We start from the raw sequence: 25,065 nt of genomic DNA, 5'->3' as shown, positions 1-25,065 counted from the left end.
TTTAGGGTCCTTTTTACTATAGGTGGTGGATCTGCCTGGTTCTTAATTTGACACCCTCTCCTAACATGATTGAGTTCAAATCATATTCATTCCTAAGCGATCACACTCAAGAATAGTACAGATGTCTGGAAATATGGCAATGCCTTGAGACATCACGTTCTCAAGGGTCCCACCTTAGTGTGGGGATTGCAAGCTTGAGCACTGAGCCTGCCTTGGAACCAAACTTTATGGCCACCAATACTCCCATCAGTTAACTGTCTCAGGTATCGTAATATCCCTTCTTATATGTATCAAAACTCACACTGAACAATGAATTCTGGGTTGCAAAAGAGGATTTATTTTTTGCACCTAACCATAAGTCTTTGCCCACAAGTTAAACAAAAACATACATAAGTGTAGTTGAAGGTGCTTTCTTATGTGGATAGTTGTTCTGCAGCATGGGGGCAATTGCTGGAGGGTTCTATTCAGCCCTCTTGCTCTGCCTCATCCCCTCCTCAGTGTTTTGATCTATACGTGACAATTTTCCCAGCTTTTCAACAACAATTATGGTAACTCTTATTTTCCTACTTTCTTATTCTTTTTATTTGTTACTTACCTGGATTTTTTCATTATATAAATGAAATATGCTTGTTTTCATCTACTCAGATCATACTGAAGGAGTTAAGTTGTGAAAAGAAGTACTCTTTTCCTCCTTAAATTTCCTGTTAATACTATTCAAGTATCTATTGCTATATTACTATTTTCCCCTTTTTGTCCTTTATTTTTTGGAAGTGAATACTAACAGGCACGGTGGCTCATGCCTGTAATCCCAGCATTTTGGGAGGCCAAGATGGGCAGACCACCTGAGGTTGGGAGTTCAAGACAAGCCTGACCAACATGGTGAAACCCTATCTCTACTAAAAAGACAAAATTAGATGGGCATGATGGCACATATCTGTAATCCCAGCTACCTGGGAGGCTGAGGCAGGAGAATCACTTGAACCCAGGAGGCAGAGCCAAGATCATGCCATTGCATTCCAGCCTAGACAACAAGAGCGAACTCTGTCTCAAAAAAGGAAAAAAAGATTAAAAAATGAAGGGAATACTAAGTCTAGCCCACACTCAAAGTGAGGAGAATTAATCTCTACCTCTTGGAAAAAGGATTATTTATGTATTCAGAATTATTCTGCAAGGAAAATTTTCACTTCTCCCCTATTTATTTATTCAATAATTTATTTATATCAGTATGAACTCATGATTTATTTTATTCTTCAGATCACAATTCAATGCTAGAGTTAATATGCTGTTTAAATTATGAACACATTGGCCATTGGGTGCTCTTTTGGATTAGCTCTTATCTCTTATGCCCTTTACACACACACACACACACACACACACACACACACACTCTCTTTCTAGTACTTCCTTACTTTTTGGTACTACAAGATACTCCAGACTCATCTTGTGTTTTCCCTACCCCAGTCTTAGAATCAGCTTTCCCTTCATGAAATTTTTGTTCTTTTCATTAGAGAATGGAATTTAGAAACCAAGATCTAGGTGCTGCCTGTTCTCATTGCTACTGGGGTGTCACCGCTTCTGGGCCTTCTCAGCAGACAGATTATTAAATAAATTTACGTCTATTAACCCAGGTATAGACATAGACCTACATTTGCTTCTGTATCTATCTGTATTTATATTAAAATGAGCATGAGTTTACACGTATATCTCTGGTTCTAATCTAGCACCACAGGGCTCAGTATAGTCTGCCTCCCTGCTTATTTGTAATATCTTTCTGACAGTAAGAAATCTGGTTTTCAATGTCTACAATTACTTTTACTAATTTGCTCAATCCTAATATCCATATAAAATGGTTCCAGAATGCTAACTCTACTTCTCATGGTTCTTTTAAGGACCAACTGACATCATACACATCCAAGGTCCTTTAAGGCAATTTCATCCCAAGGGCTTAGCACAATATGTGCACAATGTGTTACTCAAGTGCTTATTGAATGAACAATGGTCTTCTGAAACTAGTATAGCTAAATCTATACAAATGTAAAATATCATTATAATCATGCATAAGCTTCCTTTGTAGTATAACTGTAAAACTGACTCCAGGGTCAGCTAATTCAAAGTTTAACTCCTTGGTCTTATGCTAGTCCCTTGATATACAATCACCTACCGGGAATGTTTTCTCCTCTGTTACTGAGTGGTCCTGAGTGCCATCTGTGCAGAGAAGGCCCATTTTGAATTCACACTCAGCAATCCTAGTCTGTCTCCCATCAATTACTCCTAGAGCAGAGGTTCTGAAAACTGACTACTCATCAGAATCATCAGAATTCATTTCCAGAGATTGGTTCAGTATATAGGATGCAGTGTTCTTGAGGGCAAGTATTTGAGTGTGTTTCATTCACTGATGTACTCTAAGTGCCTAGAATCATGCTAGGCACATAGTGAGTAATCAGCAAGTATTTGTTGAATGAAGGAATGGGTGACCGAGGTGGGGTACAAGAATTTTTCAATACTCCTGAAATGATTCTAAAACACAGCCACTGTGATCATTAACACAGATGCTCTAAAGCCCCTGTGTACCCTTCGCCTTATATCAGTGAATGAGATGGTATAGTGAACAGGAATAGCCTTTGATGTCAGACTTAGGACATCTCAAAGCTGGCAGGTGCTGGCTATTTGCTTTTGAAACAAGTACCCTTCAGAGTCTCGGCATCCTCACATTTAAAATTGAGAGAGTCTCACCAACTCCACAGAGGGCTGTTACGAGTTTACATGATGACACATTTTATGGATCTGGCAAAGTGCCTGGTACATAGCAGGTGCTCAATACACATTAGTTGCCTTTCTTCCATTTCCCCCTTAATTGACTGAAAAGATAGAAGTTATCTGGTCCAAGTTCCTTAACTGGATTCTACATTTACCATAACAGAATCCTGTAAACCTATAAATCTATCCTTTCAGGCCTCCAGGACTTCCTAAAGTTAATTCTTTGATCTGAGAAAAAGGATCCTATATTTGATTCTTTCCTTTTTAGCACTTTAGTTTCCCTCTTCCATCTCTCCTTCCAAAATGCAAGGATTTCCCTCACATTAAACAAGAATTTACTGCCTTTCCTACCTACAACTCCATTTCTCTCCCCATGTTCCTGTGAAACTTCTCACCTCTCCATCTTGGTCAATCTCTCCTAGACCTTCTGACAGGTCTAGCCAACCAAAGCTGCGGTCAGGTGCCATTTTGCACCTGACATTTTCTTCTTGGCAGGATTTGAGGCTGCTGATCTCTCCCTTTGTTGAAATTCTCTCTCCTAGGTTGTCTTTCTCCTCTCCAATCATGCACCCTCTTTCTCTAACATGAACGCTTATCTTTCTCCTTTGAGTTCCAAAGCTCAACACTCCTCTTTTTCAGTCTTGCTTTTTCCTTACAAAGGTTCAAACTGTTTCTATGCAAAAGCCTTTTTGTTTTTGTAATAAAGCTACCTTTCAACTCTGACTTTGTCCCAAATCTCTGGATAGGCAAAGCTCTCTTCAGAACATTATATTTCAAACAAATTAACAAGTCTGTTTGGAAAGTGTTAAATTCCCTTCTCTCTTAAGAGATCTGTTTCCAAGTTCTCCATCTTATCAATGACATCAAAAGTTTAACCTGGCTCTAGACCCTCAAATAATCTTCATATCTTCTCACCAAATCCTATCAACTCTTTCATAATGCTCATCTCTTCCCCTTTGTTATGACTACCTTAGACTAGGCCCCATTTTACACACGTCTGGCTTTAAGGAGTCTTTCTGCCCTCAGCCTTTCTCCCAGTAGATGGATTTTATACCTCAAAGTCTCAACAGTCTTTTCAATTCGCCATATTTACTGTGTCCTTTCCTGCTTCAGAATCTCCAGCACTGTTTCCCACCATCTACTGCATTACATCCAAACTCCAGGTTTGGCATTCGTGACTGTACCTCTTCACTGGCCGGTCTCACCTACTCAATTCCATCTAGCACAACACACATAAAAGTGGGGTTTTCTAGCTTATCATGCTATCTCCCTCTCCCTCTTCTTCAATTCAAGTAGGTTTATCCCTGTGCTCCTTATCAGCTAGTTCACTTTGTGCTAAATCCACGCTGTTTTCCCACTGAAATGACCTTTCCACCTTGCTCTGTTTATCCAAATCCTACCAACCCTTTAAAGTCCAACACAAGTCTGTCCTCTCTATAAAATTTTCCCTAATATTTCTAACAAAACTAAACCCTCTACCTACACGCTGGACTCTATCACTCTCAATATTTAGTAAACTTCCTACATAACATCCCTTTTCTCTCATATATTATAATCCCTCCTTCCCTCTTAGTGCTTGTCCATTAAAAATATCCTTATTCAGGGCCAGGCGCAGTGGCTCAAACCTGTAATCCCGGCACTTAGGAAGCCAAGGCAGGTGGATCACTTGAGCTCAGGAGTTTGAGATCAGTCTGGGAAAGAAACAAGGCAAAACCCCGTATCCACCAGAAATACAAAAAATTAGCCAGGTGTGGTGCTGCAAACCTGTAATCCTAGCTACTCAGGAGGCTGAGGTAGGAGGATGGCTTGAGCCAAGGAGGCAGAGGTTGCAGTGAGCTGAAATCGCACCACTGCACTCCAGCCTGGGTGACAGAGAGAGATTCCATCTCAATAAAAATAAATCCTTATTCAACTGTTTCCATGTAAACCCCTAAAATGATTTTTTTTCCTGATCTTGCACCTCCCTACAGGTGTCCCCATTCTTCCTCGTAACCATCAGGGTTCTTGAACAAGCCGTTGACACTTCCTGCCCTCTTTTCCTCACTTCCCATTCACTCTTCACCCAGCTGTTACCTGACTTTTATTCCTAAAACTGCTTACACCAAGCTCACCAAAAGACTTCCACACTGCCAAATCCAATGAACGCTGCAAGAAATCTCTGCTGTTTTGGTCTTCTGATAATAATACCCTGGCTTTCCTTTGGAGACCTTCTCTGTCTCATCCCTGAAATCAGGTGGGACCACCAAATATGGGCTCACCTCTGGGGCAGGCATGGGCCTAACTAATAAGACTCCCCACAAGGAGGAAAGCCAGCTGAGGTTGAATCAGCCCCATGGATCCTTGCGGTCCTGTGTGCTCTTGTTCTCCTGGCCTTCCCAAGACTTCATTATTCTATCTCCCTTTCTTTCTGTGAGTTTATCCACTGCCTGCTTAACTTTAGCCAAATTCAATTTCTATTGTTTATAACCAAAGAGAAGTTGGCCCCTCCAATGACACAGAGGTAGACAGTGGTGACACCACAAATTTCTTCTCTTTATTCCCTCCATTTTGGTTTCTGCTGTTTAAGGAATTTCTGAGAGTCCTCACTATATATCCTCTTTAAGCTTTCTCTGAAACCTAGAGCAGTGGTCCCCAATCTTTTTGGCACCAGGGACTGGTTTCATGGAAGACAATTTTCCATGGACAGCAAGTGGAGCGGATGGTTTGGGGATGAAACTGTTCCATCTAGCTTAGGCATTAGATTCTCACAAGAAGCACACGAGCTGGATCCCTCGCATGAGTGGTTCACAACAGGGCTCCCACTCCTATGAAAATCTGATGCTGCTGCTGATCTGACAGGAGGGTAGCTCACCTCCTGCTGTGCAGCCTGGCTCCTAACAGGCCACCTGGGGACCCGTGCCTTAGAGCTTAGACTAAACACCCTTCTTCATACCCCCAAACATCCTAATCCTCCACAATGTCTTAACATGAACTACAGTCTATATACTTACTAGTTTTCCCCACTAGGTTATAAGCTTCTAAATAGTAGAAACTTACTACTCCACTACTGAGTGCTAATTATTGAGAATACAAACGTGAAAAAAATCATATTATTCATATTACTGAGAATACAAACATGAAAAAAAAATTTGATGTTTGTATCCTCAACAATTAGCCCTCGGTAATTGGGTAATAAATGTCTGCTGAAAGAATAGCTCGTCTTTCCTTTTTTTTGTATTAATCATTACATCATAGATTTTACATACTTATGTTTAATTTAGCATCTAATGAATACTCCATTGAGTTCCTTAAACAATCCTCCCAATCAGTCTAAAAAGTTCTTATATGCTGAGTCCACCATTTACTATTTCTGTTTTCTCTTTACAACCTAACAGTGTTGGGCACATGGTAAACAATAAATACTTGGTGAACCGAATTAAAAACACAGCATTAGCACACTAATAGAAACAACCTATCATGCCCTACTGATCCAATTAAAAGACCTGGCCTTCTGAAGTAGTGCAATTGTACCCATATGGAAATTTTAATGAGAAAAAGAAAAATTATCCAATTGGACAGTTAACCACTTTTCTCTTAGCAAGAGTTCCACAAATATTTTATGAATAATAAGTGTACACCCTTACAGTACAGAGTAAAAAACTCAAGACACATATACGTCTGTGCATATTAGAAGGAAGAGTACATATTTAAAGGGTCTGTCACAACTACAATCACTTAGATTCTACTAACCTTTAACAAATCCATAATAGGAGTATAGGACAGAAAAATATTTAATAGCAAAATCAATTAATGCCAAATAACTTATGCTCAAGATGTATACGGCTATCTTTTTATAATATATAACATGGCAGTCATTTACTCATTCAAGAACATTTATTAACGCCTAGTAATCACAAATGCAATGTTAGGTCCTGAGAATACAAAGATAAAAAGAACACAGTTCCTATGTTGGTAGAGTTCTACTTCTGCCGTGCTGCAATGCTATTCAAGAATATGTGAATGGTGCCCCCCGGAGCTGCTCAAAATGGAGGCTCTGGTTAGCAGTATGGTGGGGAAGGCATATAAACACACATTTAGGGCAATGTGCTAAATGCTAACACAGAAGTAAGTACAAACTGTTATGAGGCCACGGAAGATAAATAACTTACTAACAAAACAAAGACAAGATATGAAAAAAATCCTGATGTCTATACATGAATTCAAAGCTAGTTAAGGTATGAGGAAGCTGCTAACATTTCTAAGATGAAATCAAACCTAAAACTATGGTTGCAGGAAGAGTCAGACCAATCAAACTTAAAGAAAACTTCTGTAGAAGAGATGAAAAGTAAAATATTCCTTCTCATTACATTTGAGAAGAATGAAACACATACACATAGAATTTAAACTGCCATATGCTGTAAGCATAAAGGGAGTCTTTTAAACAACGTGTAGCATAAAAGTTCAAAGGGAGTTGATCAATAAGAACCAGAGTAAGCTATGCAGAAAACCTTCATAAAAGTGTAATCAGAACTATTGTTGGCAGGACGGAAGAACAGGGGAAAGGTCTCCATATCCTGAGAAAGGCCAACATTTTTAACAAAAGCAGTGGGGGGAAAGTTAGACACATGTGTGAAGCCTGATTTAGAAAAGCCCAGAACACAAGATTAGCCTTTGGACGCTGTTCTACTCTCATGGGAGTTCTCAGCCAGGGCCACTGAACAGAATCACCTGGAGAGCTTTAAAATATATGCCCATGGGGGCCAGGTACGGTGGCTCACACCTGTAATCCCCGCACTTTGGGAGGCAGAGGCGGATGGATCACCCGAGGTCAAGAGATCGAGACCATCCTGGTCAACATGGTGAAACCCCGTCTCTATTAAAAATACAAAAAATTAGCTGGGCATGGTGGCGCGTGCCTGTAATCCCAGCTACTCAGGAGCCTGAGAATTGCCTGATCCCAGGAGGCGGAGGTTGCGGAGAGCCGAGATCGTGCAATTGCACTCCAGCCTGGGTAACAAGAGCGAAACTCCGTCTCAAAAAAAAAAAAAATATGCCCATGGTAGAGCTTTACTCCAGAACAAAAGTAAGAGAATTTCTGGGGGAAATGGCCTGGGCATTAAAACTTAAAGACACACAAGGTGATGCTCAGGTACGGTCTAGGTTGAGAACCACTGGGCTGGGGAATAGAGAGGTAAAGCATGGCAGATACAATCAAGACTCTAGCTTGATTTAAGACCCTGTTTATAAGCAACAAATCTGAGCTGATTACCTGTTGAAGCTTATCTTCTAACCTGAGTTAAAAATTCTCAGTTTTCTTAGTGTTTCTTTTCCCTTCTCCACAAGGCTAAGCTCTGAAAATAGGAAAAGTACCCATCAGTTTCTCATACATGACTGGTTCATTGCGTGTAGAGCCTACAGCTTTAGAACAGTACTTCCATGGTGTTCCATAGACACCTAACCTAAAAAGTAAGTACTTCTTCAATTCTAAGCGGCTCTTACAGCCGCGCGATGCACTGCTTTTTTATTAGATGTTCTTGGCTGCGTGTGGATTTTACAAAACTCCTAAATACAGAGAGAACCCATTACCTATGCACACCTATGTCTTTCAGCTTAGACCAGGGAGTCCAATCTTTTGGCTTCCCTGGGCCACAATGGAAGAAGAATTGTCTTGGGCCACACATAAAATACACTAACACTAACGATAGCTGATGAAAAGAAAAAAAAATCACAAACAAAAATCTCAATGTTTTAAGAAAGTTTACAAATTTGAGGCTGGGCGCGGTGGCTCATGCCTGTAATCCCAGCACTTTGGGAGGCCGAGGCAGGCAGATCACCTGAAGTCAGGAGTGTAAGATCAGCCTGGTCAACACGGAGAAACCGTCTCTACTGAAAAACACAAAAATTAGCTGGGCTAGTGGCGTACGCCTGTAATCTCAGCTAATCAGGAGGATGATGCAGGAAGATTGCTTGAATCCGGGAGGCAGAGTTTGCAGTGAGCTGATATTACACCACTGCACTCCAGCCTGGGCGACAGTGGGACGCTGTCTCAAAAAATAAAAAGTTTATGAATTTGTTGTCTTGGGCGGCATTAAAAGCCGTCCTGGGACGGTGGTTAGACAAGCTTGGATTAGACTCACGCAAAACGTTAACATTTAAGTATTGATTCTTGCATGGATATATTATACTACTTCTGCTTTCAGAAGTGCAATTACAATGTATTTCACTTAGTTTGCAAAGAGTACTTTCTGAGTACTTAAAGAGAAACAACCTATGTATTCGAAACAGCAACTCTGTCCTATGTTAAACAAGAGTCCCGTCCGGGAGAAAAAAGTCCTCAAGGTGAATGGAGAGTAGAAGAGCCTGCTGATCCTTTGAAAAGTAGGTCGGTCTGTCTGGTTTTCTTTACAAAAGAGCAAACGTGGGAATATGCTTCAGGATCCATGTTACTCACCGTAAGATTTATTCAAGAAATCTGCACGTTGTTTATAGGTAAGGAAATGTCTTCTTTACCTACAAAGTTGGCCACGATTGCCTTGTTTTGTGTGGTGTTAGGTCACTGCATCTATTTGACGGTAAAAATGTTATGCGAACAGAAGTTGAAATTCTGCACTTTGGTTTACGCAGTCTCTTGTTTCCAGATAAAATTAATAATCGCAAAGGACCTCATCCCAATGTAACGGGGAGGGTTGGGAGGAGAGGCTTCAGGAGTGAGTGGGGTGAATTCAAATGTCTAAACTGCAAACGTGAACAAGAGCCAGGAATTGCAAATTTCACCCGGATATATGAAAGTAGACTTCAAGAGCTGGTCATTCACTTGCACTGCTTCTATTCAGAAAGCAAAAGAATGGTTTCTAAAACGAAAACGTCAGCCGAACACTTCGACAGGGGAGCGAGAGTGAAAAAAAAGCCACGAGCGAGTCTGACGACTGGGTCCGAACGAAATTCAGAGGGCGAGGAAAGAAGGCGGCGAAGGCGAGGGAGGCGGGCAAAGGCCATCTGGGGCGAGCCCGGCTGCCCAGCTCTTCATGCACCCAGGGCAGCGTGGGGCCCCTCTCGGCCCCCGTGCGTTAGGAGCTGGGCGCAGGGCGAGCTCCCCAGGGGCCGGGCAGCTGAGGGGCGCGCACGCCGCGGGCGCTGGCACCACACCAGGTACCGCACGCGGGGGTCCCCGGGAAGGAGGCGCACTGAGCGCAGCCCCGGCCTCCGGGAGCAGGAAGGGGGTGGGTGGAGCTGAGCCCGGGGCCGCCCCCCGGAGCCGCCCCCGCAGCCCCGGCCCCCGCCCCCCGCCCCGGCTGTCAGCGGCCCCCTCCCGCAGTCACTTACCCGCCGGCTGCGCGGTCTCGGCCGCGGTGGCGGCGGCGACGGCGGCGACCCCCGCCTGGGTCATGATCCCAGGAGGGGAAGGCAGGAGTGTCCGACCGTCTGGGCGAATCGCTCCGTCCGCAGCCGCCGCCTGCTCCTCCGGGGCTGGGGGAGCGCGGGCCCAGGCCCTCCTCTCCCCCCGCCCCCGCCGCTTCTTTTTGCGGCCACCGCCGCCGCTGCGAGCCCGAGCCCTCAAGGCCGGAGACCCGGCGGCAGCGCGGCCTCAACTTTCCCAGCCCCCCTCCCCCCGCCCCTCCCCGCCCCTCCCGCGGCCGCTGCTCAGCGAGCGAACAGCCTACCCTGGGCGCGCCGCGCTCCCGCCTCTGTCACTCCACCCGCCAATCAGGATGCGGAACGCTGCCATAGTAGCCAATAAGAAGACAATGCTTTTGCGCTACGCCAGGGGGCGGGAGGAGGCGGAGAGAAAACCAAGGAATGAACGGGACTCGGGCGGCCCAATGAGGAGGGCCGGGGGGCGGAGGTGTGCAAGTTGGGTTGAAGGAACAGGAAATATTCTTAAAGGTAGAATGACGGACAGGAAGGAAAGCCAGTAGGTGAATGGGAAAGAGGTGGGCCTGGTTCCTTAAAGGGGACGCCTTGAGAACCTAGAAAAGAAGGCGTTTTAAGAAACTTCTTTGTATCGTGTTCCGTGGTCTCCTTCCTTATCTTTCAGTGGGAGTTTGGAAGTCGAAAAATGGAAAAGGAAGAGGGCACGAAGCCTTTCGGATTAGTTAGCCCCTCTTGGCGCCGAGGGCGGGAAGGTGAGAAGATGCCTCTTAGTTAAGGTGGAGAAGGAGGGAGATCATCAGAAGTCTCCGACCTCTCTGCAGCTGGAATATTGTTGCTGACTTGACGCTGCTCGCATTCGTGGGCTGTGATCGCTTGTCCTCCTCTATTTGCAGCAACGCAGATTTCTGCGAACTGGAGATGGCCATGTTCAGAAATGCCCTGGGGCCTCCCAGCTGGGACAAGGGAGTTTGGCATTGGGGGATGGGGTTTGAAATCTCAAGCCTGGGTCACTGAAGACCTGGGTCTTGGAGGCGTGGGGCCACGGGTCACGAAACAGAGACCTGAGTGCCCCCTAACTCCAAGATGGGTGTGGAGCCTTTGGAACCGTGATCACAACTCCCTTTTCCTCGTTTCGCTTCCTATTTTATCACCCCTCCCGAAACAGGTGTCCTCTACCTAGTTGTGGTTGTAGATTTCCAGGCCCTTCCACTACCAGATTCGGAGGCTTCCCAGATCTTAGATGTCCATGGGCTAACTTCCAGATCACATAACTCCCAGAAGGTGCACACAGGGCATGGCATAATGGGAATTACTTGAGCCTGAATACAGAAGCAGCAGCCCCCGCCTTGACAAAAAGGGTAAAGGTAAACAGTAACTGAGTCGTACGTTCGTATAGCAGATTGAAAAGCTGTGATGAAACGGAATGCCTGTAATGTTGCTTATAAACCCGTGGCACTAATGAACAGGCTAGACATTTCTTTGACTCCCCCATCTAGACACAATGAAGTTGTACTTAGCCTTTGAACAGACTTGGTACAACCAAATCAGAGCTGCAGATAAGAAAGAGTCTAGAGTCAGAGCCATGACAGCAATGCTAGTAACACCACCGTAGAATTGTATGCTCGGCCGTAGGGCACAATTTCCAATGTGTTCAGATTATTAGATATTTCTGGTTAACAAATATCATATCTAGGGTATGCATGATTTCCTAAACAACTGCAATGCATCAATTCTAAAGTAAAGCCACACGAATACTTTTGATGTTTCATGAAAAAGAATTTAACAGTTTATTTAGATCACTTTTAAAAATACACATTAATACCTTTCTGGCACGATATAGACTTAGAAAAGCATTTTCTGTTTGATAAAGATCAGAATATTAGGTTTTTCAATTAATCCTTATTTCCTAAGTATAGCCTAAATCCCAAACAGGGATTTTTCTTTTTTCTTTTGTTTTCTCTTTCACTTGTCTTTTTCTTTTATTTCCTTTCCTTTTCTTTTTTCCTGCAACAGGGTCTCCCTCTGTCACCAAGGCTGAAGGTCAGTGGTGCTATAACAGCTCACTGCAGCCTCCACCTCCCAAACTCAAGCAATCCTCCCACCTCAGTCTCCCAAGTTGCTGGGACCACATGCCCAGCAATTATTTTTTGTTTTGGGTAGAAATGTGGGTCACATTATGTTGCCCAGGTTGGTCTTCAGCTCCTGGGCTGAGGCCCAGGGATCTTTTCCTTGGCTTTACCCTTTTAACATCAGTTTCAGGTAATCACACCAGTCCTACTTGCAAGCTAGCTGGCAGTGCTCCAAGTGCCTATATGGTGGTAGAATATAACGGCCAAGTGAATCAGTCTATAGAGCTGTTCATTTTTTCCAAGTGGACAATCTGATTTTCACCCACATTGTTGAGACTTTCCAATGGTTCTAAAAGACTATTTGCATGATTTATAAGCGCTTCCTTGCATCCCCAGTTTCATATCAAGACCTCTGTTTATTCCTGCTACTGGAGATGAGTGACAGCGGGAGGGAGCTGCTGACAGCCCGGAGGCAGCCAGGGCTGCTGGGAGGCCCCAGGCTCAGTTCCACCCACCCCCTTCCTGCTCCCGGAGGCAAGAGCTGGGCAAAGTGCGCCTCCTTCCCACGGACCCCTGCGGGGTGCCAACACCTGCAGGGTGTGCACCCCTCTTTTCCCTGTCGGCTCCGCGTCCCCAGCGGCGCGAGGGGCAACAGGGCTCCCAGGCTGCCCTGGGTGCATAAAAATCTGGGTAGCCAGGTTCCCAGCAAATGACCTTTGCCCCACTCCTTCACCTTTTCCCGTCTCCTTCATTTCCTCTTCTTTTCTTACCTTCTGAATCTCTTTCGGGCCCATTCGTCAGACCCGTGTAGCTTTTTAACTCTCACTTCTCTGTCGAAGTGTTCGGCTTAGAAGCCATTCTTTTCCTTTCTGAATGGAACAAGTTGAATGGCCGGCTCTTTTTTTTATTTTTATTTTTATTTTTTTGAGATAAGGGTCTCACCCTGTCACCCAGGGCTGAAATGCAGTGGTGTGATCATGTTCACTGCAACCTCAACTCTTGTGCTCAAGGGATCTGCCTCAGCCTCCCAAGTAGCTAGGACTATAGGCACTTGCCACCACACTCGGCTAATTAAAAAAGAAAAAACTGTAGCAACAAGGTCTGTGTTCCACAGGCTGGTCTTGAACTCCCGGACTAAAGAGATCCTCGCAGGCCAGGCGCGGTGGCTCACACCTGTAATCCTAGCACTTTGGGAGGCTGAGTCAGGTGGATTACCTGAGGTCAGGAGTTTGAGACCAGCCCGGCCAACATGGTGAAACCCCATCCCTTGCAAAATTTCAAAAATCTGCCAAGTGTGGTGGCAGGTGCCTATAATTACAGCTTCTTGGGAGCCTGAGGCAGGAGAATCGTTTGAACCCAGGAGACAGAAGTTGCACTAAGCTTAGACCACACCATTGCATTTCAGCCTAGACAACAAGAGCAAAACTTCGTCACAGAAAATAACAATAATAATAATAATTAGCCCATTTAAAAATCGATATGCTTATCTTATTGAATTGCAAAAAAAATTTAGGTGTTTTGGATAAAAATTCTCTCTCAGATATGTGTTGTGCAAACATTTTCACCCAGTCAGTGTCTTGCTTTTTATTTGCTCAACAGTGTCACTAAAAAAATAAAATAAAATACATGCATACCTCAGGGATATTTTGAGTTGGATTCCAAACCACTACTACAAAGAGAATATTACAGGGCTGGCGCGGTGGCTCAGTCCTGTAATCCCAGCACTTTGGGAGGCCAAGGAGGGCAGATCATGAGGTCAGGAGATCAAGACCATCCTGGCCAACATGGTGAAACCCCATCTCTACTAAAATACAAAAATTAGTTGGGTATGGTGGCGCGTGCCTGTAATCTCAGCTGCTTGGGAGGCTGAGGCAGGAGAATTGCTTGAGCCCAGGAGGCAGAGATTGCAGTGAGCCGATATCACAGAGAGCGGAGATCGCACCACTGCACTCCAGCCTGGTGACAGAGCGAGACTCCATCTCAGAAAAAAAGAGAGAGAGAGAGAGAATATTACAGAAAAGCAAGTCACACACATTTTTGTTGGGCAGGCACTGTGGCTCATGCCTGTGGACTGCTTAAGCCCAGGACTTTGAGACCAGACTAGGCAACATAGTGAGACCCAGTATCTAAAAAAAAAAAAAAAAAAAAAAAAAAAAATTTGACAAATAAAAAAATGAGTTGAGAGGATCACTTGAGCCTGAGGTGGAGTTAACAATGAGCCATGATCTCGCTACTACACTTCTGCCTGGGCGACAGCAGTGAGACCCTGTCTTACAAAAAAAAAAAAAGAAAAGCTGGACGCAGTGGCTCACTCCTGTAATCCCAGCAGTTTGGGAACCCAAGGTGGGCGGATCACAAGGTCAGGAGTTTGAGACCTGCTTAACAACATTAGGGAAACCCCATCTCTACTAAAAATATAAAAATTAGCCGGGTGTGGCATGCGCCTGTAATCCCAGCTACTCGGGAGTTGAGGCAGAATTGCTTGAACCTGGAAGGCAGAGGTTGCAGTGAGCTGAGGTTGGGCCACTGCACTCCAGCTTGGCTGACAGAATGAGACTATGTCTCATAAAAAGACATGTCTTGGGAGATGGAGGTGGGAGGATCACTTGAGGCTGGGAAATCCAGACCAGCCTGGACAACAAAGAGAGACCCTGTCTGTACCAACCATAAAAAAATTTAAATGAACTGGTAGCACACACCTGCAGCCTCTGCTACTTGGGAGGCTGAGGTGGGAGGATGACTAGAGCCCAGGAGATTGAGGCTGTGGTGAGCTGTGATCAAGCCACTGTGCTCCAGCCTGGGCAGCAGAGTGAGACCCCATCTGTTAAATAAACACATAAATGTTTAAATTTAAAGTGTTTTAAATTAAATTAAAATTGGAGCCAGTCTTCTCAAACCCTGCTGCTGCTTTATCAAACGAATTCATGTACTGTTCCAATTCCGTGAATGTCATTTCCACAATGTTCACAGCAGAGTCTATCCCATCAAACCACTTTGCTCATCCATGAAAAGCAACTCCGTAGCCAGATTCGGTGGCTCACAGCTGTAATCCTAGCAATTTGGGAGGCTGATGCAGGAGGACTGCTTGAGCCCAGGAGTTTGAGACCAGCTTGGGCAACATGGTGAAACCCTGTCTCTACTAAAAAATTAAAAATTGACTGGGCATGGTGGCATGTGCCTGTGGTCCCAGCTACTCAGGAGACTGAGGTGGGAGGACTGCTTGAGCCCAGGAGATCAAGGCTGCAGTGAGCCAGTACATATGGCTGCATGTCAGCCTAGGCAGCAGAGTAAGACCTTGGCTCAAAAAAAAAAAAAAAGTTTGTGGAAAAAATGAATTAAAAGATAAAAATATAAACATGATTTCTGAACATAAAAACTCCATCAACTTCAACTTCAGGATACTTCTGTAAGCAACGATACCAGCAATTTAGTCCGTCCTTAAATAATTGGGAGACCTGGAAATTTAACCATGTCAATGCAGTCTTTTTTACTGATTATTAACTGAAGAAATGTGGGTGCCTTTTAAAGATTTTTTTAAGGTTAGGAAACATGAAGAAGTCATAAGGAGCCAAACCAGGACCATAAGGTGGACGCCTAATGATTTCCCATCAAAACTCATGCAAAATTGCCCTTATTTGATTGGAAGCATAAGCATTGTTGTGGTGAAGAAGTACTAGCCACTGAAAGCTCACCTGGGGATTTTTCTGCTCAAGCTTTGGTTAACTTTCTCAAAACATTCTCATAATTAGCAGAAGTTACTATTTTGGGGCCCTCCAGAAAGTCAACAGGCAAAGTGCCTCAAGCATCTCTTGACCCTTTCACTTGTGCTTTGACGGGGCCACTTCCACCCCGTGATGGCCATTGCTTTCATTGTGTTTTGTCTTCAGGACCATCCTGGTAAAGCCGTGTTTCATGTAGTGTTATAATACTCAGAAGTGCTTCAGGATCTTTGTCTCGCTTGTTTTAAAATTTCCATTGAAAACTTTGCTCTTGTCTGCAACTGATGAGTTGTCTGCCTCAATCCTGGCTACTGCAACCTCTTCCTCCCGGGTTCAAGCAATTCTCCTGCCTCAGCCTCCCGAGTACCTGGGATTACAGGCAACCGTCACCGCATTCAGCTAATTTTTATATTTTTAATAGAAGTTTTCACCATCTTGGCCAGGTTGGTCTCAAACTCTTGACCTTGTGATCCACCTGCCTCGGCCTCCCAAAGTGCTGGGATTATAGGCATGAGCCACCACACCCAGCCCATGGTGTTGGCTATTCTGTTGTTAAATCATTGACCAATGATTCTCTTCAATTAGGGTGTGAATAAAACTTTTTCTCACAAATGGATGTGGATGGTCTGCAGCTGTGGGCTTCATCTTCAATATCATATCCTTTCTTCCTAAAATTATGTATATATTTGTAAACTGTTGATTTCTTTGGGGCTCTGCCCTCATAAACATTTCGTAGGCCGGGCGCGGTGGCTCAAGCCTGTAATCCCAGCACTTTGGGAGGCCGAGGCGGGTGGATCACGAGGTCAGCAGATCGGGACCATCCTGGTCAACATGGTGAAACCCCGTCTCTACTAAAAATACAAAAAATTAGCTGGGCACGGTGGTGCGTGCCTGTAATCCCAGCTACTCGGGAGGCTGAGGCAAGAGAATTGCCTGAACCCAGGAGGCGGAGGTTGCGGTGAGCCGAGATTGCGCCATTGCACTCCAGCCTGGGTAACAAGAGCGAAACTCCGTCTCAAAAAAAAAAAAAAAAAAAAAAAAAAAACATTTCGTAAAGCACCAATGACAATGACTTTACCATTCTTCCACCCAAGTGTCACCAAAAATTCGTGTTTTGTTTGTTTTTTGAAACAGGGTCTCAGTCTGTCACCCAGGCTGGAGTACAGTGGCATAAACATGGCTCACTGCAGCCTTGACCTCCCGGGCTTAAGCGGTCCTCACATCTCACCCTCCCAAGGAGCTGGGACTACAGGTGCATGCAGCCACGCCTGGCTAAGTTTTGTAGTTTTTGAAGAGGCGAAGTTTCATCATGTTTCCCAGGCTGGTCTTGAACTCCTGGGCTTAAGAGGTCTGCCTGCTTCAGCTTCCTGGAGTGTTGGGATTACAGGTATGAGCCGCCATGTCTGGCCCATAGCTTTTATGTGATGTTTGTTCTTGCTTCAATTTTAGCATTTTTTTTTTTAGAGGGAGTCTTGCTGTGCGCTGGAGTGCAGTGGTGTGATCTCAGCTCACTGCAGCCTCTGTCTTCTGGGTTCAGGAGATTCCCCAGCCTCAGCCTCCCAAGTAGCTGGGACTACAGGTGCGCATCACCATGCCTGGCTAATTTTTGTATTTTAGTAGAGACGGGGTTTCACCATGTTGGCCGGTATGGTCTCGATCTCCTGACCTCATGATTCACCTGCCTCGGCCTCTCAAAGTGCTGGGATTACAGGTATGAGTCACCGCCCCCAGCTAATTTTAGCATAATTTAAGTTGGTCTGAAATGGGCTCTTATAAATTGATGTTTTATCCTTTTTAGTGCCTCAAACTACATCCTGTTCAAACATATTATAACAAGTTAGTATAAGTTTATTTTGGTGTGAAAAGTTTTTGAAATCCATACACATAGTTTTTCATAATATGAATTTTCTGTGAACTTTTTGAAGACCCCTCGTTTTGGTGGCTAGAGCCTTATAAAATGTATTTCCTGAATAATGAGACTTGAAAGTTGACGTTACTCCTTGATCCACGGGCTGCAGAATGGACACCGCGTCAGCAAGCATCAAACATTAACCTCCCACGCATCTCCAGCAGAGCTCTTGGATGACTGTGTGCGTTGTCAGTGAGCAGTAATATTTTGAAAGGAATCTTTTTTCTGAGCAGTGGGCTCAACAATGAGTTTAAAATATTCAGTAAATCATCCTGTAAACAGATGTGCTTTATAATTTCACTTACAGAGCATGTGAAGAGTAGACTTAGCCTAACTCTTAGGGCTCTGGGATCATTGGGACGGTCAGTGAGCATCGACTAGAGCATGCAAAGAGTAGACTTAGCCTAACTCTTAGCGCTCTGGGATCATTGGGATGGTCTATGAGCATCGACTTCAACTGAAAGTCATCAGCTGCATTACCCCTAACAAGAGAGTAAGCTCGTCTTTTGAAGCTTTTAAGCCAGGCATTTACTCCTTTCTAGTTATTAAAGTACTGTAAGACATCATCTTTTAAACAAAGAAAAGTAGAAAAAATAAAAATAAAAACACAAAAACATTAAAAAAGAAAAAAAAAAGGCATCTTTTAATAGAAAGCTGTTTTGTCTGCATTGAAAATCTAGTGTGCAATGTAACCACCTTTATCAATGATCATCGCTAGATCTCCTGGGTAACTTGCTGTAGATTCCATATCAGCCCTTGCTTCTTCCCCTTGCACTTTCATGTTACGGAGACGGCTTCTTTCCTTAACCTCATGAACCAATCTCTGCTAGCTTCCAACTTCTCTTCTGCAAGTTTCCTCACCTCTTTCAGGCCTCAGAGGATTAAAGAGAGTTAGCACCTTGTTCTGGGTTAGGCGTTGTCTTAAGAGAATGTTGCAGCTGGTTTGATCTTCTATCGAGATCATTAAAACTTTCTCTATATCAGCATTAAGGCTACTTTGCTTTCTTACCATTTGTGTGTTCGCTGGAGTCGCACTTTTAATTTCCCTCAATAACTTTTCCTTTGCATTCAAAACTTGGTTGCTTGGTACCAGAGGCCTAGCCTTTAGCCTATCTTGGGTTTTAACAAGCCTTCCTTGCTAAGCTTAGTCATTAAAAGCTAGAAAGCTTTTAATTTCAAATGAGGGACATATGACTCTTCCTTTCACTTGAACACTTAGAGAACATTGTAGGGTTATTAATTGGCCTAATTTCAATATTACTGTGTCTCAGGTAGGCCTCAGGAGACGGAGATGATGGAATGGCTGGTGAGTGGAGCCGTCAGAACACACACTTTTACCAATTAATTTCACCATCTTATACGGGCACAATTTGTGGGGCCCCAAAAGAAATACAATAGCAACATCAAAGATCACTGATCACATATCACCATAACCAATATAATATTATAAAAGTTTGACAAAAAAATTGATAAATGGGACTTAATTAAACTAAAGAGCAACTGCACAGCAAAAGAAACCATCAACAGAGTAAACTGACAACCTACAAATTGGGAGAAAATATTTGCAAACTATTCATCTGGCAAAGGTCTAACATTGAAAATTGACAAGGAACTCAAACCAATTAACAATTAAAAAAAACTACAGTAAAAAGTGGGCAAAGGACATGAACAGGCACCTTTCAAAAGAAGATATACATGTAGCCAATCAGCATATGAAGAAATGCTCAACATCACTAAACGTTAGAGAAAGCAAACCCAAACCACAAGAAGATACCATCTCACACCAGTTAGAATGACTTTTTTTCCTTCTCACAGGGTCTTACTCTGTCACCCAGGCTGGACTGCAGTGGTGTGATCTCAGCTGGACCTCCTGGCTCAAGGGATCCTCTTACTTCAGACTCCTAAGTAGCTCAGACTACAGGTGCACACCACTACACCAGCCTAATTTGTGTAGTTTTTGTAGAGAGGGAGTTTCACCATGTTGCCCAGGCTGTTCTTGAACTTTTGGACTGAAGTGATCTGCCTACCTGGGCCTCCCAAGATGCTTGAATTACTGTAGGTTTGTGCCACCTCACTTGGCCCTAGAATGGCTATTACTAAAAAGCTGAAAAATGGCTCATGCCTGTAATCCCAACACTTTGGGTGGATCATGAGGTCAGGAGATCGAGACCAACGTGTCTACCATGGTGAAACCCTGTCTCTACTAAAAAACCAAAAAATTAGCTGGGCGTGGTAGCACGTGTCTATAGTCCCAGCTACTTGGGAGGCTGAGGCAGGAGAATCACCTGAACCCAGGAGGCAGAGGTTGCAATGAGCCAAGATCGTGCCACTGCACTCCAGCCCGGGTGACAGAGCAAGACTTCATCTCAAAAATAAAAAATAAAAAAAGCCAAAAAATAACAGATACTGGGAAGGTTGTGGAGAAAAGGGAATGCTTACACACTACGGGTGGGAATGTACATTAGTTCAGACACTGTAGAAAAGCAGTTTGACGATTTCTGAAAGAACTTAAACAGAACTACCATTTGACCCAGCAATCCTATTGTTGGGTACATACCCAAAGGGATATGAATTGTTCTGCCGTAAAGGCACATGCACACCTGTGTTCCTCACAGCACTGTTTACAATAGAAATACATAGACGCAATCTAATTACCCATCAATTATAGACTGGCTACAGAAAATTATGATACATATACACCATGGGATACTATACAGCCATAAACAAGAAAAAGGTCATGTCCTTTGCCGCAACATGAATGGAGCTGGAGGCCACTATCCTAACTGAATAAATGCAGGAACAGAAAAGCAAATACCGAATATTCTCACTTATAAGTGGGAGCTAAACGTTGAGTACACATGAACCCAAAGAAGGGAACAGACATCAGGGCCTACTTGAGGGTAGAGGGTGGGAGGAGGGTGATGATCCAAAAACTACCTATGGGGAACTATGCTTACTATCTGGGTGATAAAATAATATGTACACCAAACCCTCATGATACACAATTTACCAATATAAGAAGCCTGTACAGGTACCCTTGAACCTAAAATAACGGTTTAAATAAATAGTAAACACTCAAATTACCATGACATTTGAATAACCAGCAATGAGAAAAGTTCAGCAACAATGGTTCATCCTTGTCAGCTCTCCTGCTAGAAACCGAATATGTATTCCTCATCTTTGAAAAGAGCAATATGACACCAATGTAGCACATTATCCTCTTCTATGAAATCCATTATTTTCTCCTTTTTTTTTTTTTTTGAGAGGGAGTCTCTCCCTGTTACCCAGTCTGGAGTGCAATGGCGCAATCTCGGCTCACTGCAACCTCCGCCTCCTGGGTTCAAGCAATTCTCCCACCTCAGCCTCCCAAGTAGCTGGGATTACAGGCATGTGCCACCACATCCGGCTAATTTTTTGTATCTTTTAGTAGAGACGGGGTTTCACCATGTTGGCCAAGCTGGTCTCGAACCTCTGACCTCGTGATCCACCCACATCAGCCTCCCAAAGTGCTGGGATTACAGGCTTCAACCACCGCGCCCGGCTACTTTCTTCTTATACTGCATTATCTATCACGGTCTATTATATTCCATGGGACATATATCATGCTTTGAAAACTCTTCCAATGGGTTTACACCTTCAACTTCAAACACTGGAAAGAGTTTTTTTTTTTTTTTTAAGACAAGGTCTTACTCTGTTGTCCAGGCTGGTGCGATCTCAGCTCACTGCAACCTCCGCCTCCTGGGTTCAGGCAATTCTCCTGCCTCAGCCTCCTGAGTAGCTGGGATTACAGGCACGCGCCACCGTGCCCAGCTAATTTTTTGTATTTTTAGTAGAGATGGGGTTTCACCCTGTTTGCCCAGGCTGGTCTCAAACTCCTGAGCTCAAGTGATCTGCCCACCTCACCCTCCCAAAGTGCCACGACTATAGGTGTAAGCCACCATGCCCAGCCTGGAAAGATTATTCTTTAGAGTTAATAGTTCCAAAATCCCCCCCTCAAAATTAATAACAGTTTAAAATATTGCAAGAGTTATCAAAATATGATACAGAGACACGAAGTGAGCGCATGCTGTTGGAAGAATGGCACTGCCAGCCTTGCTCAATGCAGGGTTCACACAAACCTTCAATTTGAAAAAAAGTGTAGCCAGGCGTGGTGGCTCAAGCCTGTAATCCCAGCACTTTGGGAGGCTGAGGTGGGTGGATCACGAGGTCAAGAGATCGAGACCATCCTGGTCAACATGGTGAAACCCCGTCTCTACTAAAAATACAAAAAATTAGCTGGGCATGGTGGCGCGTGCCTGTAATCCCAGCTACTCAGGAGGCTGAGGCAGGAGAATTGCTTGAACCCAGGAGGCGGAAGTTGCGGTGAGCCGAGATCGCGCCATTGCACTCCAGCCTGGGTAACAAGAGCAAAACTCCGTCTCAAAAAAAAAAAAAAAAAGTGTAATACCTGTGATTCTCAATAAAGCAATACAACAAGATATGCCTGTAGCTGTTCTGAGATACAACTGACCTGCAGAAACTGAGCATACCTACAATGTATAATGTGATAGTTTTGACATATATATATACCTGTGAAACTTTCCACAGTAGAAAAAAAAAATCATGTTCTTCTTGCTCCTCAAATTACCATGCTCATTTATTCCCTCCTCTGCTCCCCAGGCAACCACTAATGTACTTTCAGCCACTATACACTAATTTCCATTTTCTATTATGTTACATAAATGAAATCATTAAGTATGTACCCTTCTTGTCTATCTTCTGTCATTCAGTGTACTTACTTTTTCCCCTTAAAGACAGAGTCTTGTTCTGTTGCCCAGACTGGAGGGCAGTGGTACAATCACAGTTCATTGCAGCCTTGAACACCTGTGCTCGAGAGGCTTTTTTTGGTGGGGCAGGGAGGGTGCGGATAGATTCTTGCTGTTACCCAGGCTGGTCTCCAACTCCTGGACTCAAGTAATTCTCCTGCCTCAGCTTTCCCAGTGTTAAGATTCCAGGCAGGAGCCAACATGCCCAGCCTGTGTTTAGTTTTAAAACCACTGCCAAACAGCTTTGCAAAGTTCTGGTACTACTTTATATTCCCACTAGTAGTATATAAGAATTTGAATTTTTCCACATCCTTGGCAACACTGTATATGGTCAGTTATTTTTTATTTTATTATTATTATTTTGAGACTGGGTCTCGCTCTCTTGCTCAGGCTGTATTGCAGTGGCGTGATCATGCCTCACTGCAAACTCTGCCTCCTGGGCTCAGGTGATCCTCCGGCCTCCACCTCCTGAAGAGCTGGACTACAGGTGCACACCACTATGCCTGGATAATTTTTGTATTTTTAGTAGAGATGGGGTTTCGCCATGTTGTACAAACACTGTCTGTACCAAAAATATAAAACCAGGCATAGTGGTGCATAAATCTTAGCTACTCAGCAGGCTGACAGCAGAATTTGATGGAGGTTGCAGAGATACCCGGTGACAGAGACTCATGTCTCAAAAATAAAACAACAACAAAAAACCTCTACAATGTTAGATTATTTCTGCTGCATAAATTCTGAACTTTTGCCGGGCACGGCGGCTCACGCCTGTAATCCCAGCACTTTGGGAGGCCGAGGCGGGTGGATCACGAGGTCAAAAGATCGAGACCATCCTGGTCAACGTGGTGAAACCCCGTCTCTACTAAAAATACAAAAAATTAGCTGGGCATGGTGGCGCGTGCCTGTAATCCCAGCTACTCGGGAGGCTGAGGCAGGAGAATTGCCTGAACCCAGGAGGCGGAGGTTGCGGTGAGCCGGGATCGCGCCATTGCACTCCAGCCTGGGTAACAAGAGCGAAACTCCGTCTCAAAAAAAAAAAAAAAAAAAAAAATTCTGAACTTCTCTTTTGCACTCCTTTTCACACTTTTAAGTCTCAGTTCTCCTATGGAATTAAGGCTTTTTGTTGGTACTGGAGCCAATGTTAGAGAAAACAAGTCAATGTAGGGAATTCAAAATTAAGGTAAAATCGAGATCCTTGAAGAAGCTGATTAATTTTAGTAAAGAGATGACCTTCACTTAGACATGAATTCTACTTATCTTTAATGAGATCACAGAAATGATTTGCCTTGATCGCTAATGTATCCCTAGAGCTCCGAATGGTAGGCACCCAACACATTTGTAGAAACAATGTACAACTTTTATATCCACTAAAGGAAGATCATTTCTAACTTAGGAAGGTGATAATGAATACGGTAAAACTATTTTAAAGGTGCTGTAACAAAGCTCATATTATTAAGGGAACTGGGTTTTACTATTTAGGCTGTGTATTCGAATTTCACCTGCATAAGCAATTACACATATAGTATCTGACAGTTTCATTATACTTTAGGGGAAGAGATTGCTAGTGACAAGGATAATTCAACATTGTTCAAATCTTTTAAGAAGATTTTTGATACTGGAAAATGGTTTCTCAAAGATAAAGTAGACAAGCTCTGTAAGTATGGACAAATAAACAAAGAAAAGCATTATCATCAGATGTCCTGTGAAAGGGGCAGCTATTTAGCATGCGCTTTAATTTATACTGTTTAGATCCTTTGAGTTCAGATGCCTTGAGTTTTTGAGGACAGTAAATAAAACAAGTAAAACTGGGATGAAATTAAGCTATGTGGCAAATTAGTTGCAGTTAAAGCAGGAATATCTAACTCAAAGTTTACAAACTCCTAAATATTCCAGGCAGTAAAGTAACTTCCCAAATGCTGGATTTAAGCTTTCATCACACATTTTAAAAGGTCATAATTCTTCTAGATCTAAAATCTAGGCTGTTAATAAGTAGCAATTCCTTCATATTAACTTACTGCTCCCAACTGTTTGGGAATCAGATCTTGATGCTATTTTTTTCTTCTTCTAGAAGCTACTGAGCAAGGAACAGACACACCTTGATTCACTCTAGATAAAAAACATTTCACCTAAGAAATCAAGTATCTTAATTTTAGGGAACTGAAAAGGTTGAGAATTTCTGTCCCAGTAACAGATTGCTCTGACTTAACATTTCTCAATGTTCTACCAAGTGAACTACACATAAAGAAATCTGACTCAAGCCCTTTTTCCAATGACTATATTACTTGGCTGTATCACAAATTAGGACTAACTTCCTACAGTTCAGCCTTGCAAGGGAAAACTAGTTAAGCACACTCTGCCATAGAAAACATTTACTCCCTGAAAAATTTCCATAGGCTCACTGTGCCTACTTGACTGTAGTATCCAATTTCCCAGAAATGTTCAAATCACTGAGAACG

General features: G+C 43.6%; 1 protein-coding gene, 1 long non-coding RNA gene and 1 other non-coding gene across 7 annotated transcripts in view; 1 reads left to right on the top strand and 2 right to left on the bottom strand.

Annotated features, from left to right (window-relative positions):
* The window catches only part of USF3 (upstream transcription factor family member 3), a 57,130-nt gene extending 46,783 nt beyond the window's left edge, over positions 1–10,347 (bottom strand). For all 4 annotated transcript variants that reach the window (XM_078352343.1, XM_035274482.3, XM_017965248.4 and 1 more), the window contains exon 1: positions 10,060–10,347. The gene's annotated coding sequence lies outside the window, so the exon portion shown is untranslated. The remainder of the gene's footprint in view (positions 1–10,059) is intronic.
* Positions 271–398, bottom strand: LOC118148188 (small nucleolar RNA SNORA40). Its single transcript, XR_004734965.1, has one exon. It is a non-coding gene; the product is annotated as a small nucleolar RNA SNORA40 (small nucleolar RNA).
* Positions 9,665–17,127, top strand: LOC118147765 (uncharacterized). 2 transcript variants are annotated; one of them, XR_013527753.1, is made up of 3 exons: positions 9,665–9,885; positions 10,772–10,859; positions 17,030–17,127. It is a non-coding gene; the product is annotated as an uncharacterized LOC118147765 (long non-coding RNA). The 2 variants fall into 2 exon arrangements; XR_013527752.1 differs by lacking the exon at positions 17,030–17,127 and adding an exon at positions 16,481–16,555.
* Positions 17,128–25,065: the final 7,938 nt, after the last annotated feature.

Source organism: Callithrix jacchus, chromosome 15 (assembly GCF_049354715.1).
Source record: "Callithrix jacchus isolate 240 chromosome 15, calJac240_pri, whole genome shotgun sequence".
Classification (NCBI taxonomy): domain Eukaryota; kingdom Metazoa; phylum Chordata; class Mammalia; order Primates; family Cebidae; genus Callithrix; species Callithrix jacchus.
This window is presented reverse-complemented; position numbering and strand designations above follow the sequence as displayed.